Source organism: Alligator sinensis, unplaced genomic scaffold (assembly GCF_000455745.1).
Source record: "Alligator sinensis unplaced genomic scaffold, ASM45574v1 scaffold769_1, whole genome shotgun sequence".
Lineage (NCBI taxonomy): Eukaryota > Metazoa > Chordata > Crocodylia > Alligatoridae > Alligator > Alligator sinensis.
In genome coordinates this window covers 167455-178876 of record NW_005843322.1, presented here as the reverse complement: position 1 = coordinate 178876, position 11422 = coordinate 167455, and positions in this window count along the sequence as shown.

Sequence of the window (11422 nt, the reverse complement as noted above, 5' to 3'; positions counted from 1 at the left end):
TCTTATCTGTTTTCCTACAAACTCTTTGGCAATCCCTCACAGTCAAGGATGACTGTCTTCCATGATGGTCTTATTTGTGGGTCTCAAGATGGCCGAGGAAGCCGATCTGGGATCCATGCACTCTGTTGCAATTCGGGCACGTGTCTCCATGCCGGTTGCGTGGCTCTGGGTTCTCGGCTCAGTCCACAACAGACTGTTTCTGCCACTCCTGCTTTTCCATCTCCTGTTGTCGTTGTAAGGTTTCAAAGTGCTGAGATCGCTCCAGCAGACTCTTCCTCTATTTGGGGCGGTCCTGGGTGACAGTCTCCCATGAGCTGATGTCAGTAAAGCCTGAAGAAGGGTGTTGGTGCTCAAAAGTTTGCAAAGAACAATTTTCCCAACTAGTTAGTTGGTCTAAGAAAGATATCACCTCTAACAAGATCTCACATCTACTCTAAATAAGAGATCACATCTACCCAAAGAACCTTGCTGCCGATGTCCTTAGACCAACACGGCTACAACCAACAACCCTTGATGTCAATGATGCATTTGTTTCAAGTTGGCCTTGAAGCACTTTCCCAGCCCTCTTTGTGAGCATCCGCCTTGGCTGAGCTGGGAGAATAAAACTTGCTTCGAGAGTCTGGAGTCAGACATCCAGATGACGTGGTCGGCCTAGCAGAGTTGATGTCAGACGATCACCACCTCGATGCTCATGGTGTGTCCTTAGTAGTGGGCACCAATGTTGGTGCATCTGTTTTCCCACTGGATTTGAAGGATCTTCTGCAGGCAAGCTTGATGGTATTTCTCCAATGACTTATTTGTCTTCCTCCATGACATATCACTAGCTTCGGGACCTACAATGTCTTTTTGGGGTGGACCGACAAAAACTGAACTCAAGATTGCAGAACAGGTAAACCACTGACTTCTATAAAGTCATTATAACATTTTCAACATGAATATCATCTAATTCAATCTTCTAACACTGCAAAGACAGTGGATATACTGCAAAGACAGTGGCTCCAGTGGCTCCAAGGACCCAGTGGCTTCCACTGCACTATCACGATAACAGCCAGGTCTTTTTCCAAGTAGTTAAAATTAATTGAGAATCCAAAATGTAAATAAGGAAGAATGATAAGGGACGTTGTTGGGATTTTTTGGGGTGTTGTTTTTGGAAGTCCATGTAAACGATGTAATCCAACTTACTTCAAACAATTCTCTTTCTGACACCTTTGTTTGCCCAGTTACAGACTTATGCTGGAACTCTATTGCTAAATATATAAATATCAATAGAGTCATAACGTTGATAAACATAAAGGTAGCAAATTTGGGGGGTTTCTTAAGTTATGCATCTTTGCAGGGGAGGGGATTTATAAGGTGCTTTGAATAAAAGATTTCCAAGGAAAAAACTTTCTGGAAAGCTGCACAGAGGAGCATGAAAGTGCTAGTGGGGCTTCAGCGTCTGGAGGGACCTCGAGTGATAAAACTGGCCCTGGGTGTTACCCAGGGACAAGTTTCAGCTGAGAAGGTGGAGCTCTTCTTCTCTGGGCAAAGACCTTTGGGAGGGTTATTCCTGGGTATTTGTTAGACTAGAACTGAACTGTGAGATAAGATTTGGGCTTTTTTCTAAATTACCAACATAGCAGCTGGGTTTGAAGAACAAGCCAGGCAGATGGCTCGATGTATTGGAGAGACATATCTGGACTGGTCCAGAAGATCCTGCATTTTTAACGTCTATGGGGAGGGTCTAAATGAGGCTTTGGTTTGCCAACATTTTCCATCGTGGCGACCGCTGTTTCTGCTCCCCTAAGAGCAGCAACGACAGGACCGCCAGGCTAGACATGACGACAAAGTTGTGCAAACACAAGCGGCCGCTGTGGCTGGACTTGTATTCCTGTTGGAGGATATACAGGAAACTTCTGCATGGACAAAACCTACAACCTGAATGTCATGTGCACCTCAAAGCGGTGAGGCCCGGGTGCCGGGCTGCTGTAGAGCAGCCCTTGTATAATCGATGCCCGTTGACACCCGCTGGGGATCTAGCCCCTGTATGACAGCCTGGCAACCCTCGAAGCCGTGCTCCCTCACCCATGCTGCGCTCCCAGGATGAATTGCAGCAGCATCGAGCAACAAAACCAGCGAACAAAACCCCTGCCTGGCCGTGCAGTGTGGGTGAGCGAACGTTGCTATGTGAACGCACGTTCTTCCTCTGCCTTGCTTAACTCTTGCACAGCTACTAGAAATCCCCACCCCCCCGGGCATGTTAAGTCCTGTCTCTTCAGGAAGGCCCTGTCCTGAAAAACGAATGAGCCACCAGTTTTGAAAACAGCCGTCTCAGAAGCATGGAGAAGACAGCTTGTTCCTCCGGAAAATGGAGAGAGATTCTTAAAGTCTCCTGGGGGGTGCCTAGGGGAGCTGGGGATGCGGGACTGGAAATGCACATAGCAATCAAGATGAATCTTGTTTCCTGACTCCCTTGTTGTCTAGCCTTAGCGCAGCGTGGATATGACTAGGCAGAGCATAAAATCAAGCGTGTTCTCCCAGGGTGAAATTCACTGCAGGGCCGGTACGGCTTTGAAGTCCCACTTCAGCCACAAATACTTGCCTTGTATGCAGTGCTGGATTTCATTCCCTCGTCCAGGGAATCATATTATTAGGTAGCTCAGCAATGCAGGGAACTGGGCTGATTTAGTCTGAAAAAAAGGAAACTGAGGGGGATTGACTAGCAGCCTTCAGCTCCCTGCAAGGGGGCTGCAAAGAGGACGGAGCTGGGCTGGTCTCAGTGGGGGGCAGATGGCAGGACAAGGAGCAATGGGCTCTGGCTGCAGCAAGGGAAGTTGAGGCTGGATATTAGGAAAAACTCTCACGAGGAGGGTGGTGAAGCACTGGGACAGGTTACCCAGAGAGGTGGTGGAGTCTCCATCCCTGGAGGTGTTTAAGACCCGGGTAGACAAAGCCTTGGCTGGGATGATGTAGCTGGGGCTGGTCCTGCTTGGAGCAGGGGGGTGGACTAGATGTCACCTCCTGAGCTCCCTTCAACCCTTAACATCTATGATTCTAGGACTGGGAAGTTTCTAAGAGGGAAACTGATGGCCAGTGAGACTATTTTAGTCACAACTTGAAAACTTTATTAGGATGCACAATAACAAAGATTTATTTGGATTAATAAAGACAGTGCTTACATGGCCTTGGATACAAGTGGAAAACAGGTCCACTGTCCAGGCTTCTCTGTCCCCTTAGAGATTTTCACTGATTTAGTTCCTCTTTCTTACTGAACTTTGGAGAAGTCCAAAGTCGCACGGTTTAACCACGCTTATATACTTAACACAGAGCTTTCCCTATTTGGTGATGCTTTTGGAGCTACACCAGTCCTCTTTCATTTTGCACTTAACAGAGTTTTTCCAGATTTCGTTCTGCTTTGGAACAACACCAATCCTTTTCCAGTTCCTTACATTATATTACTGTACCTTATCACTGTCTGCAGTGCATGCTTACTAGGGCTGTGCAAAATTTCGCCGGCTGTTTCATTTCGATGCTGTTTTGACTCATTTCAAGCTCGAAACAGTGAACTTTAAATGAAATGGAGGGCTTCGAAACAACCTTGAAACGAAACGAGGGCAGTCAAAACATTTCGAAAGTTTCAAAACGTTTCGAGTTTCAAAGCTGAAGCTGGGCTTGCTTGCAGGGAAATAGAAAGTAAGGAGACACAGGGGGAAGAGGGTGAAGGGGTGAGGGGGAAAGGACTGCTCTCATTATTGTCTGTGTGGCTGGCCAGTGAGTGTCCTCCTTCCCTGAGGTCCCTTCCAGTCCCAGTGCTCTGCAGGAGGGATGGAAAAACAGCATCAAAGACAGCAGTGTTTGACCTGGCTTGCTTTCTGTCTTGAGGTCTGACAGCTATTGAGCTATCTTCCAGCAGGTCAGGAGTGTTAGACAACAAAGGTACTACTACCATTGATTTGAATGATTTCCTACTTGCTAGCATAGCAAGTGGGATTTCACAATACCTTATGCTTTCTTCTAGAATAGACCCTTTTATTTTATTACTATTTTCATTGATTTCTTCTTTTCAATTTTATAATTATATAGGATATTACACTATAGAAATCATATAGGAACAGAGATACATTTATCATTGTAAATTCCCTCTCAGGATCAGGCCTGAGAGACTGGAGGCAGAGTGTTTTTTGGTGAGGAAAGTGCCCCCATGGGTACTTGGGTTTTGTTGTCTTTGATAGAGTCTGGTGTGCAGGTTGTGGGGTGCTGGAGATAGTTGGCAGGTTTTGTGTTTTGAGCTGTAGGAAGTTGGCTTCAGTTCTGGTGCTGAGGTTAGGTGCTTGTTTGAATGTACAAACCACTTTTCAGAGCCGGGCCTATGAACTGCACTTCATCAGCCTCCTAGGTACTCTCTCATCCCCTGATACCTCCATTTCCATTTTCACTGACTAGCTTTCATGCCTGCATTGCGGGGCAGGCCAGCCTCTGGCTTCTTTATTACTCCTTCCGTGCAAGACCAGCACACACACCCACCAACTGCAGGTGCTTCCTCAACCGGACAAAGGGTTTTCAACCCAAAAGCTTGCTAAGATATATTTCTATAACTAACTATTCATTTGGTCTGCTAAAACATGCCAGATTAGATTGAGCCAAAGGAAAGGACCTTGTCTGCCAGTGCCATGTCCTTAGACCAACACCCCTAGAACCTCTCCCTGGTCAGCTGCCTGGGAGGACGCAGGGCCCTGGGCACATCTAAGCCCCAGGGCTGGGGCTGACAGGGAGAGTTGTCTGGCAGCTGCTGGAGAAGAAGAAGATCCTGCAGCAGAGGAAGGAAGGGCTCTGTGACAGTTTGGCTGCCTGAGATGCTGCCGATGCTACTGTGCTGCTGCTCACTACGTTATTATTTTACCTGTTGTCATTTAAAGTGGTGGACCGGACTAAGGCTGTAGGGGAGGAGGAGCCTCACTGGGGCACACTACTGTGTCATGTAGAGGCCCCAGCACCAGTGAGGGTGCGCCTTAACACACACACAGCATCACCCGAGTCACGAGTTATGCTTATCAGCAGCCTGAGGTGCAGTTTCCCAGAAACTGCTGCACTTATCTCCTTGAAACTTAGCAGACTCCATGGCCTCAGGCAGGGCTACCAATTCTGCAAGTTTCATCCAAATCAGGCAAGAAATGACAAAGTTATAGGCAGTTTCATGCTTCCCCATTATAGCCTATGGGCAAAACGCCAAAACAGAGTCGAAACAGTGAAACAGTTTCGACGAAACGAAACAGCAGTTTCTAAACAAAACACCATCCTGTCAAAATGTATAAATGGAAATTGAAACAGAAAGGTGCCTTATGTCCTAGCTTACCTTATGTCCTAGCTACACAGGTCTAGCTTAGATCAGGTCATGACACGGCCTGTTACTCATTGCCCATGCTACACACGGCCTACGATGCATGTATGACCTACACTGCAGGCAACAAATGCGGGAAATGCCTAATTTACAAATCCTGCCAGAGCTGAGGTGGAAGCTGGGCATCAAGCTCATGGGCCAAAGGACCTAGGGACTGTGCCCATAAAGAAATATAGGCACCGCAGGACTCTGAGTGTCCGCAGAGCTAGCGAGCAGCTGAGCAAAGGGTTGTGAATGCCCCTGAGACCTGAGATGTGAGGCACATAAGACACCGAGAACTAGTAGGCAGGACCCTGGGGAGGCAAGTCCCAGGGAAAAAGGAGTCCAGGAGAGATGGCTGTACCTTAGTGAGATAGGGGCACACAAACAGATCAGATAGATGAGAAGGAAGGAGAAGAAAGCCCAAGGCACTAGCCTGGCTAGACAGCAAACTTTTCAATGACTTAAAACTCTTACAAAAAATGTAAACTCACCCATATTACTAAGGGTGAGTGTAACCACATATCCCAGACAGACAGAGACTTGAGACACAGCTAGGAAGGGGCATACAAGATAACAAAAGCATTAAAGGAAGGGGAAGGCCAAAGCTAGTGCTGATGCCTTACTGAATGGGAGAAGGGACAAGCTAATAATGAATGGATACATAAAAGGCTGGTGTTTAATGACTTTTTTTTTAACTTCATTCTTCACAAAAAAGGTCGACTGCCGTGTGAGAAGCACAATCAGTATCAAGAACAAGGGCATAAGAATTCAGTCCAAAACAGGGAAAGAACAAGTTAGGGATTAATTAGACACTTCCAAATCAAGCAGGGCCTGATGAGATTCCTCCTACTGCACTCAACGGCAGCTGGGCTAATTGTTGAAACTTGTCTAACAAGTTTGAAAATTCCTGCAGGTCAAGTGACAGCGCAGAAAACTGGGAAAAGGGTATATCCGTAAAAAAAGTGCCAATTAAACAAAAAGGGCGGTAGGGGGAGGAGACCCAGGGAACTATGGTCTAACTGATACTTGGATAATATGTTCCAGTATCTTCCTAACAAACAATTTGGAAGCCCCAAGAGGCTGACAAGCAACAAACTCATGCTGGCTGTTAAGTGTAAATCATGGTTATCCAAAGAGATTTCCTTCACTGATGAGCTAAAAGAGCTCGTATAAAAGGGGGAGCAGCACATGTGGTATATCTGGACTTTAGCAAGACTTTGGACAGTGTCGCCCACAACATTCTTCAAGGAAGCAAAGAAAATAAGGCATAGCTAAAACTGCAAGTAGGTGGGTGCATAACTGGCTAGGTAACCATGCTTTGAGAGTAATCAAGATCCTTATGTCCAAGGGGAAGAGGTACCACCTACTCCAACAACAGGCATAACAGATACGTGTGTAAATTGTGTAACTGCATCACATGCTGCTGGTTCCCAATTCACTGCCTGTTGCTTGCACTGGACCAAAAACCATGTATCTACATATTGGCTGAGGGCACAAACTGCTCAGGTGCATAGGAGCTCTTGCCTCGGGGGTAGCCTTGCAATGTAATTTTTACTCTGTTTAGCTACATAATTGGTGGCAAAAGCCATCCATGTCAAGGCTTCTACTAGATACTCTCCAAAACGAGATAAAAAGTCAGCGAAGTATTGCTCCAAGGTTTAACTGGGGTTGAGAATGAGGCTGATGACCAACGAGACTATTTCAGTCACAACTTGAACACTGTATTAAGATACTCAATAGCAATGGAGTAAAGGACCAATATAACCAATCTGAACACAGCTCCAGGGTCCTGTACTACCCCGGCACTACCTATACTGGAGGTTGGCTTTCTCTTTTAGCCATTATCACTCCCGATGTGTATCGCCAAACTTTCCACCCTCACTGTTCCCCTTTCTTAGCCAGCAGACTCACCTCCTTACCAGCTTGCCATAAGCTAAGCAAATCCATCGATGATAACCTCTTTTCTCTGAATGCCTCCACTACTGCTTTATGTGCTTCTGGCCACATCTGTCCCTCCTTCACTTTCTGCTCAGCCTAACTATAATCTCAGTCCCTTTCTTATGAAGTTTAACTTCTACTAATTTTACACACTTTTCTCTCCCCTGAGCTAACTGCCAAACTTGCATCAATTTGCTAGCATGCGCTACTGGTTTTTCAGTAATGGTCACAATCTCCATGAATGACTCAAAAGATAGACCTGAGGGTATGCAGAATAAATTTTTAGGTGACACCTAGCTGGGGGCACACAAGGACAGGGCTGGTATTAAGAATGAGCTTGAGAAAATTGGAAAAAAATGGCCTGAAATAAACAGGATGAAAATCAATAAGGACAGGCGCAAAGCCTTTCATGTAGGAAGAAAGAAGTAGATCAGAGAAACATAGAAAATGAAAGTTGGAAGTGACCTCAGGGGGTCACATCTAATCCAACCCCCTGCTCAAAGCAGGATCAGCCTCAACTATCTCATCCCAGCCAGGGCTTTGTCTACCCGGGTCTTAAACACCTCCTGGCTGGATGCACAAATATAGGCTGGCTAGGCTGCAGTACAGCAGAAAGGGACTGGGGGGTTATAACAGACCACAAGCTGAATGAGCCACTTGTGTGCTACTGTTTCCAAAAGGCAAGTAACGTGCTGGGATGTATTAACAGCGGTGGCTCCTGCACATCCAGGGAATGGATTTCTTTCTGCTCTGTTCTGCACCGAGGAGGCCTCCCCTGGAGTCCTGTGCCGTTTTGGACACTGCGTGGATGAACTAGAAAGAGTCCAGCAGAGATCAATGGGGCTGATGAGCTGTCTGGGAAACGTGACTTATGAGAAGAGGCTGGAAGAACTGGGATGACTTAGAAGCATAGGGTTGCATTCACATCGCTGACTCAAGAAATCCCCAGAGTTCCCACTTCAGACCTTCCCCCTCCCCACAATCCTAACACCAAGAACACCCTATTACAGGCCCTAGGTAAAAGCAGGGGAGACGAGGCACTGGAGAAGGGAAGACTGAGGGGGAACTTGGTTACAGTCTTGAAATACAAAAAAAGTGGTCCTGTTTAGGACAGGGTAAGGGGCAAAAGGCTTGCCTTGCAACCAGGGAGCGCTTGTACACGTTATGAGTTGTCCTCATACACGGTACACAATGTTACAAAAATCGCCATCTATGTAGCATAATGATGTAACCATGTACACGAGCATTGTTTTCTTTTGTGACAGCTTTCGATTTATTGTGGCTACTTAGGCTTAGATTAAGGTGTGTTGTTAGGAAGGACTTTCTTACTCTGAGGAGCAGCTACCTAGAGAGGCTGGGGAATCCCCATCCTTTGAGGTTTGCAAGAGTGGGCTGGACAGACACAGGCCTGGCATGGGTTAGTCAGGGATGATCCTGCCTTGCGCAGGGGCTTGGACTTCTTGTGACTTGTATTTCTCTATGAGTCTAAGAAGCCTGATTTTTCAGAGACTGGGGGCCCAACTGTTGAGAGAGAGGGAAATCTTCAGTAAAACCTTGTTAATTCACAAAGCAGGGAACCAAAAAACTACCAACTTCAAAATGAATGAAGTAAAAACCCCCAAACATACTGGCAGTAATTTGCATGTATGCAAACGACTGCAGGTACATACAGACTTAGTTCTCCCATGTGCAGACCGTACTAACTGATAAGCATCAAGGGAGGAGTTATCCCAGTGACAAATTAAGATGATTTCATGGGATGTAGCACAAGGAGGCTGTGTCTACACATGCGCTTTACTGAGGAGTAGACTAATTAGCTGCGGAGTAAAGCATCTCTGTCTACAAGTGCAACAGTATTAAGCTACAGTAAATGAACTGACACCGGTATAAGACAGAACTGTCAGGGACAGTACTATCATACGTAGGGTAATTTACTGTGATTAAACATACGTGCCGACGGGTATAAATTGCGCCTGCTCAACCCAGCGAGCCAGGGCCCAGACTCCTGCCTGCTGCCTAGCCACACAGCTCCGAACTTTAGCAGCTTCATGTCCCCAGCCAGCACCTCCTGCCACTCAACACCACCACCCAGAGCCCAGGGCTGGCCCCGTGCCCCCTGCCAGCCGTGGCCTACTCCACACTGGCTCAAACTGCTGCTGTCCTGGGCACTCATGTAGACACTGTGCCTGGGGGTAGTTTAGTCCAGCTCCAACTCTCCACAGTTTATTGCTTCACATTAATTGCATGTGTGGATGCACCCAGAGCTCCTGATGTCAACCCACACCAAGGGTCATGGGGCCCTTTTTCTTCTGCTTAGATCAATCTAAGTGTGGAAATGTCCTACCACCCCATCCCAGTCCCACCAACCCCCACTCCCCACAGCATTCCTGATCCTTCCCCCAGTTGTGCATGTAGCTGGGGCTGCTGCCTCTGCCTCCCACCCCTGCAGACTCCCCTGCACCCCGACACTTGCTGGCCTGAGCCCTGGCCACTCTATGTGCTCCCACCCCCTCAGGCACTCCCAGCTTCCAGGTATCCCCATGGCAGGGAGGTTCCCAGGCCAGGTGTGCGCTGCCTGCAGAGGTGAGTCTTCTTGTCCAGCTGGTCTGGGTGCCCCTCAATCTCATATTGCAAGGCAGAGGGGAGACAGCCTCATCCTCCCTCCAGCCATCTCCTGCCAGGCTCTTATCACACAGCACTGCCCACCAGACCCACACCATAGTCCACCGCCTGGAAAAACTGCAGGTTGGTGCAATCAGGGTTGGCTCAGGAGTGCCCGAGGAGATGGGAGCACACGGAGCAGCTGGGGCTCAGGACAGCAAGTGCCAGGGCACAGAGGAGCCTGCAAGGGCTGGGGGCAGAAGCTCCAGCTACATGCACCATCAGGGGCTGGATCAGGGGTTGGCTGGACCAGGGGTGGTTTTGCAGGATCTGGGATGCTGTGTAGGGTGGGTTTGATGGGATCAAAGGGGTTGGCAGGGCAGTTCCGCACTTAGACTGGTCTAAGCAGAAGGAAAAGAGCCCCTAGATCCTCGGTACAGGTTCACATTAGGATCTCCCTGCGCTACATCCTATGAAATCTGCTTAATTAATTAGTCACTGGGATAACGCCTTCCTTGCTTCTTATCAGTTAGGACGGTCTGTACGTGGGTGAAGTGAGTCCATCATAGGGACACCTGCAAATTACTGTCGGCCCATTCATTTCGAACCCATTTACAGTCTTCCAACATCAATATATTTTGGTTCCTGCATTTGGGGTTGACATGGTTTTCCTGGTCCATGGGCCCAGAAAACAGCTTCAAATTCAAAGCATAATTTTGAATTATCCATGTCATAAGACAAACAAAACCCCAACCTTCAGCTGGGAGCAACAATAGCTTCCAGGTGTGCAACACTGAACTATCCCACATGGAACAAATGAGGTTTCCCTGCATTTTCGCAGGCCTGAGGCACTGCAAAACGGAGAGACCCAGAATTTCTGGGTGCCCACAAAAAACCTAAACCCCTATTAGAGTTTCATAGATTTCATAGATTTCATAGACATCAGGGCTGGAAGGGACCTCGGAAGATCATCGAGTCCAGCCCCCCGCCCAAAGGGCAGGAAGTCAGCTGGGGTCATAGGATCCCAGCAAGATAAGCATCCAGTTTCATCTTGAAGGTGTTCAAGGAAGGTGCTTGAACCACCTCCGGTGGCAGGCTGTTCCAGACCTTGGGGGCTCGGACAGGAAAGAAATTCTTCCTTATGTCCAGCCTGAAACGGTCTTGTAGTCATTTATGACCGTTCGACCTAGTCGTCATCCCTTGGGGCGCTCTGGCGAACAAACGTTCCCCCAGATGCTGGTGGTCACCCCTGATAAACTTGTAGGTGGCCACCAGATCACCCCTGAGCCTGCGCTTTTCCAGGCTAAAGAGCCCCAGGGCTCTCAGCCCGTCATCGTAGGGTCTGCTTCCCTGACCTCTGATCATGCGCGTGGCTCTTCTCTGCACTCTCTCAAGCTTCTCCACATCCTTTTGAATTGTGGAGCCCAAAACTGGACACAGTACTCCAGCTGCGGCCTCACTAAGGCCGAGTACAAGGGGAGAATGACATCCCGGGATTTGCTTGAGAAGCATCTATGGATGCAA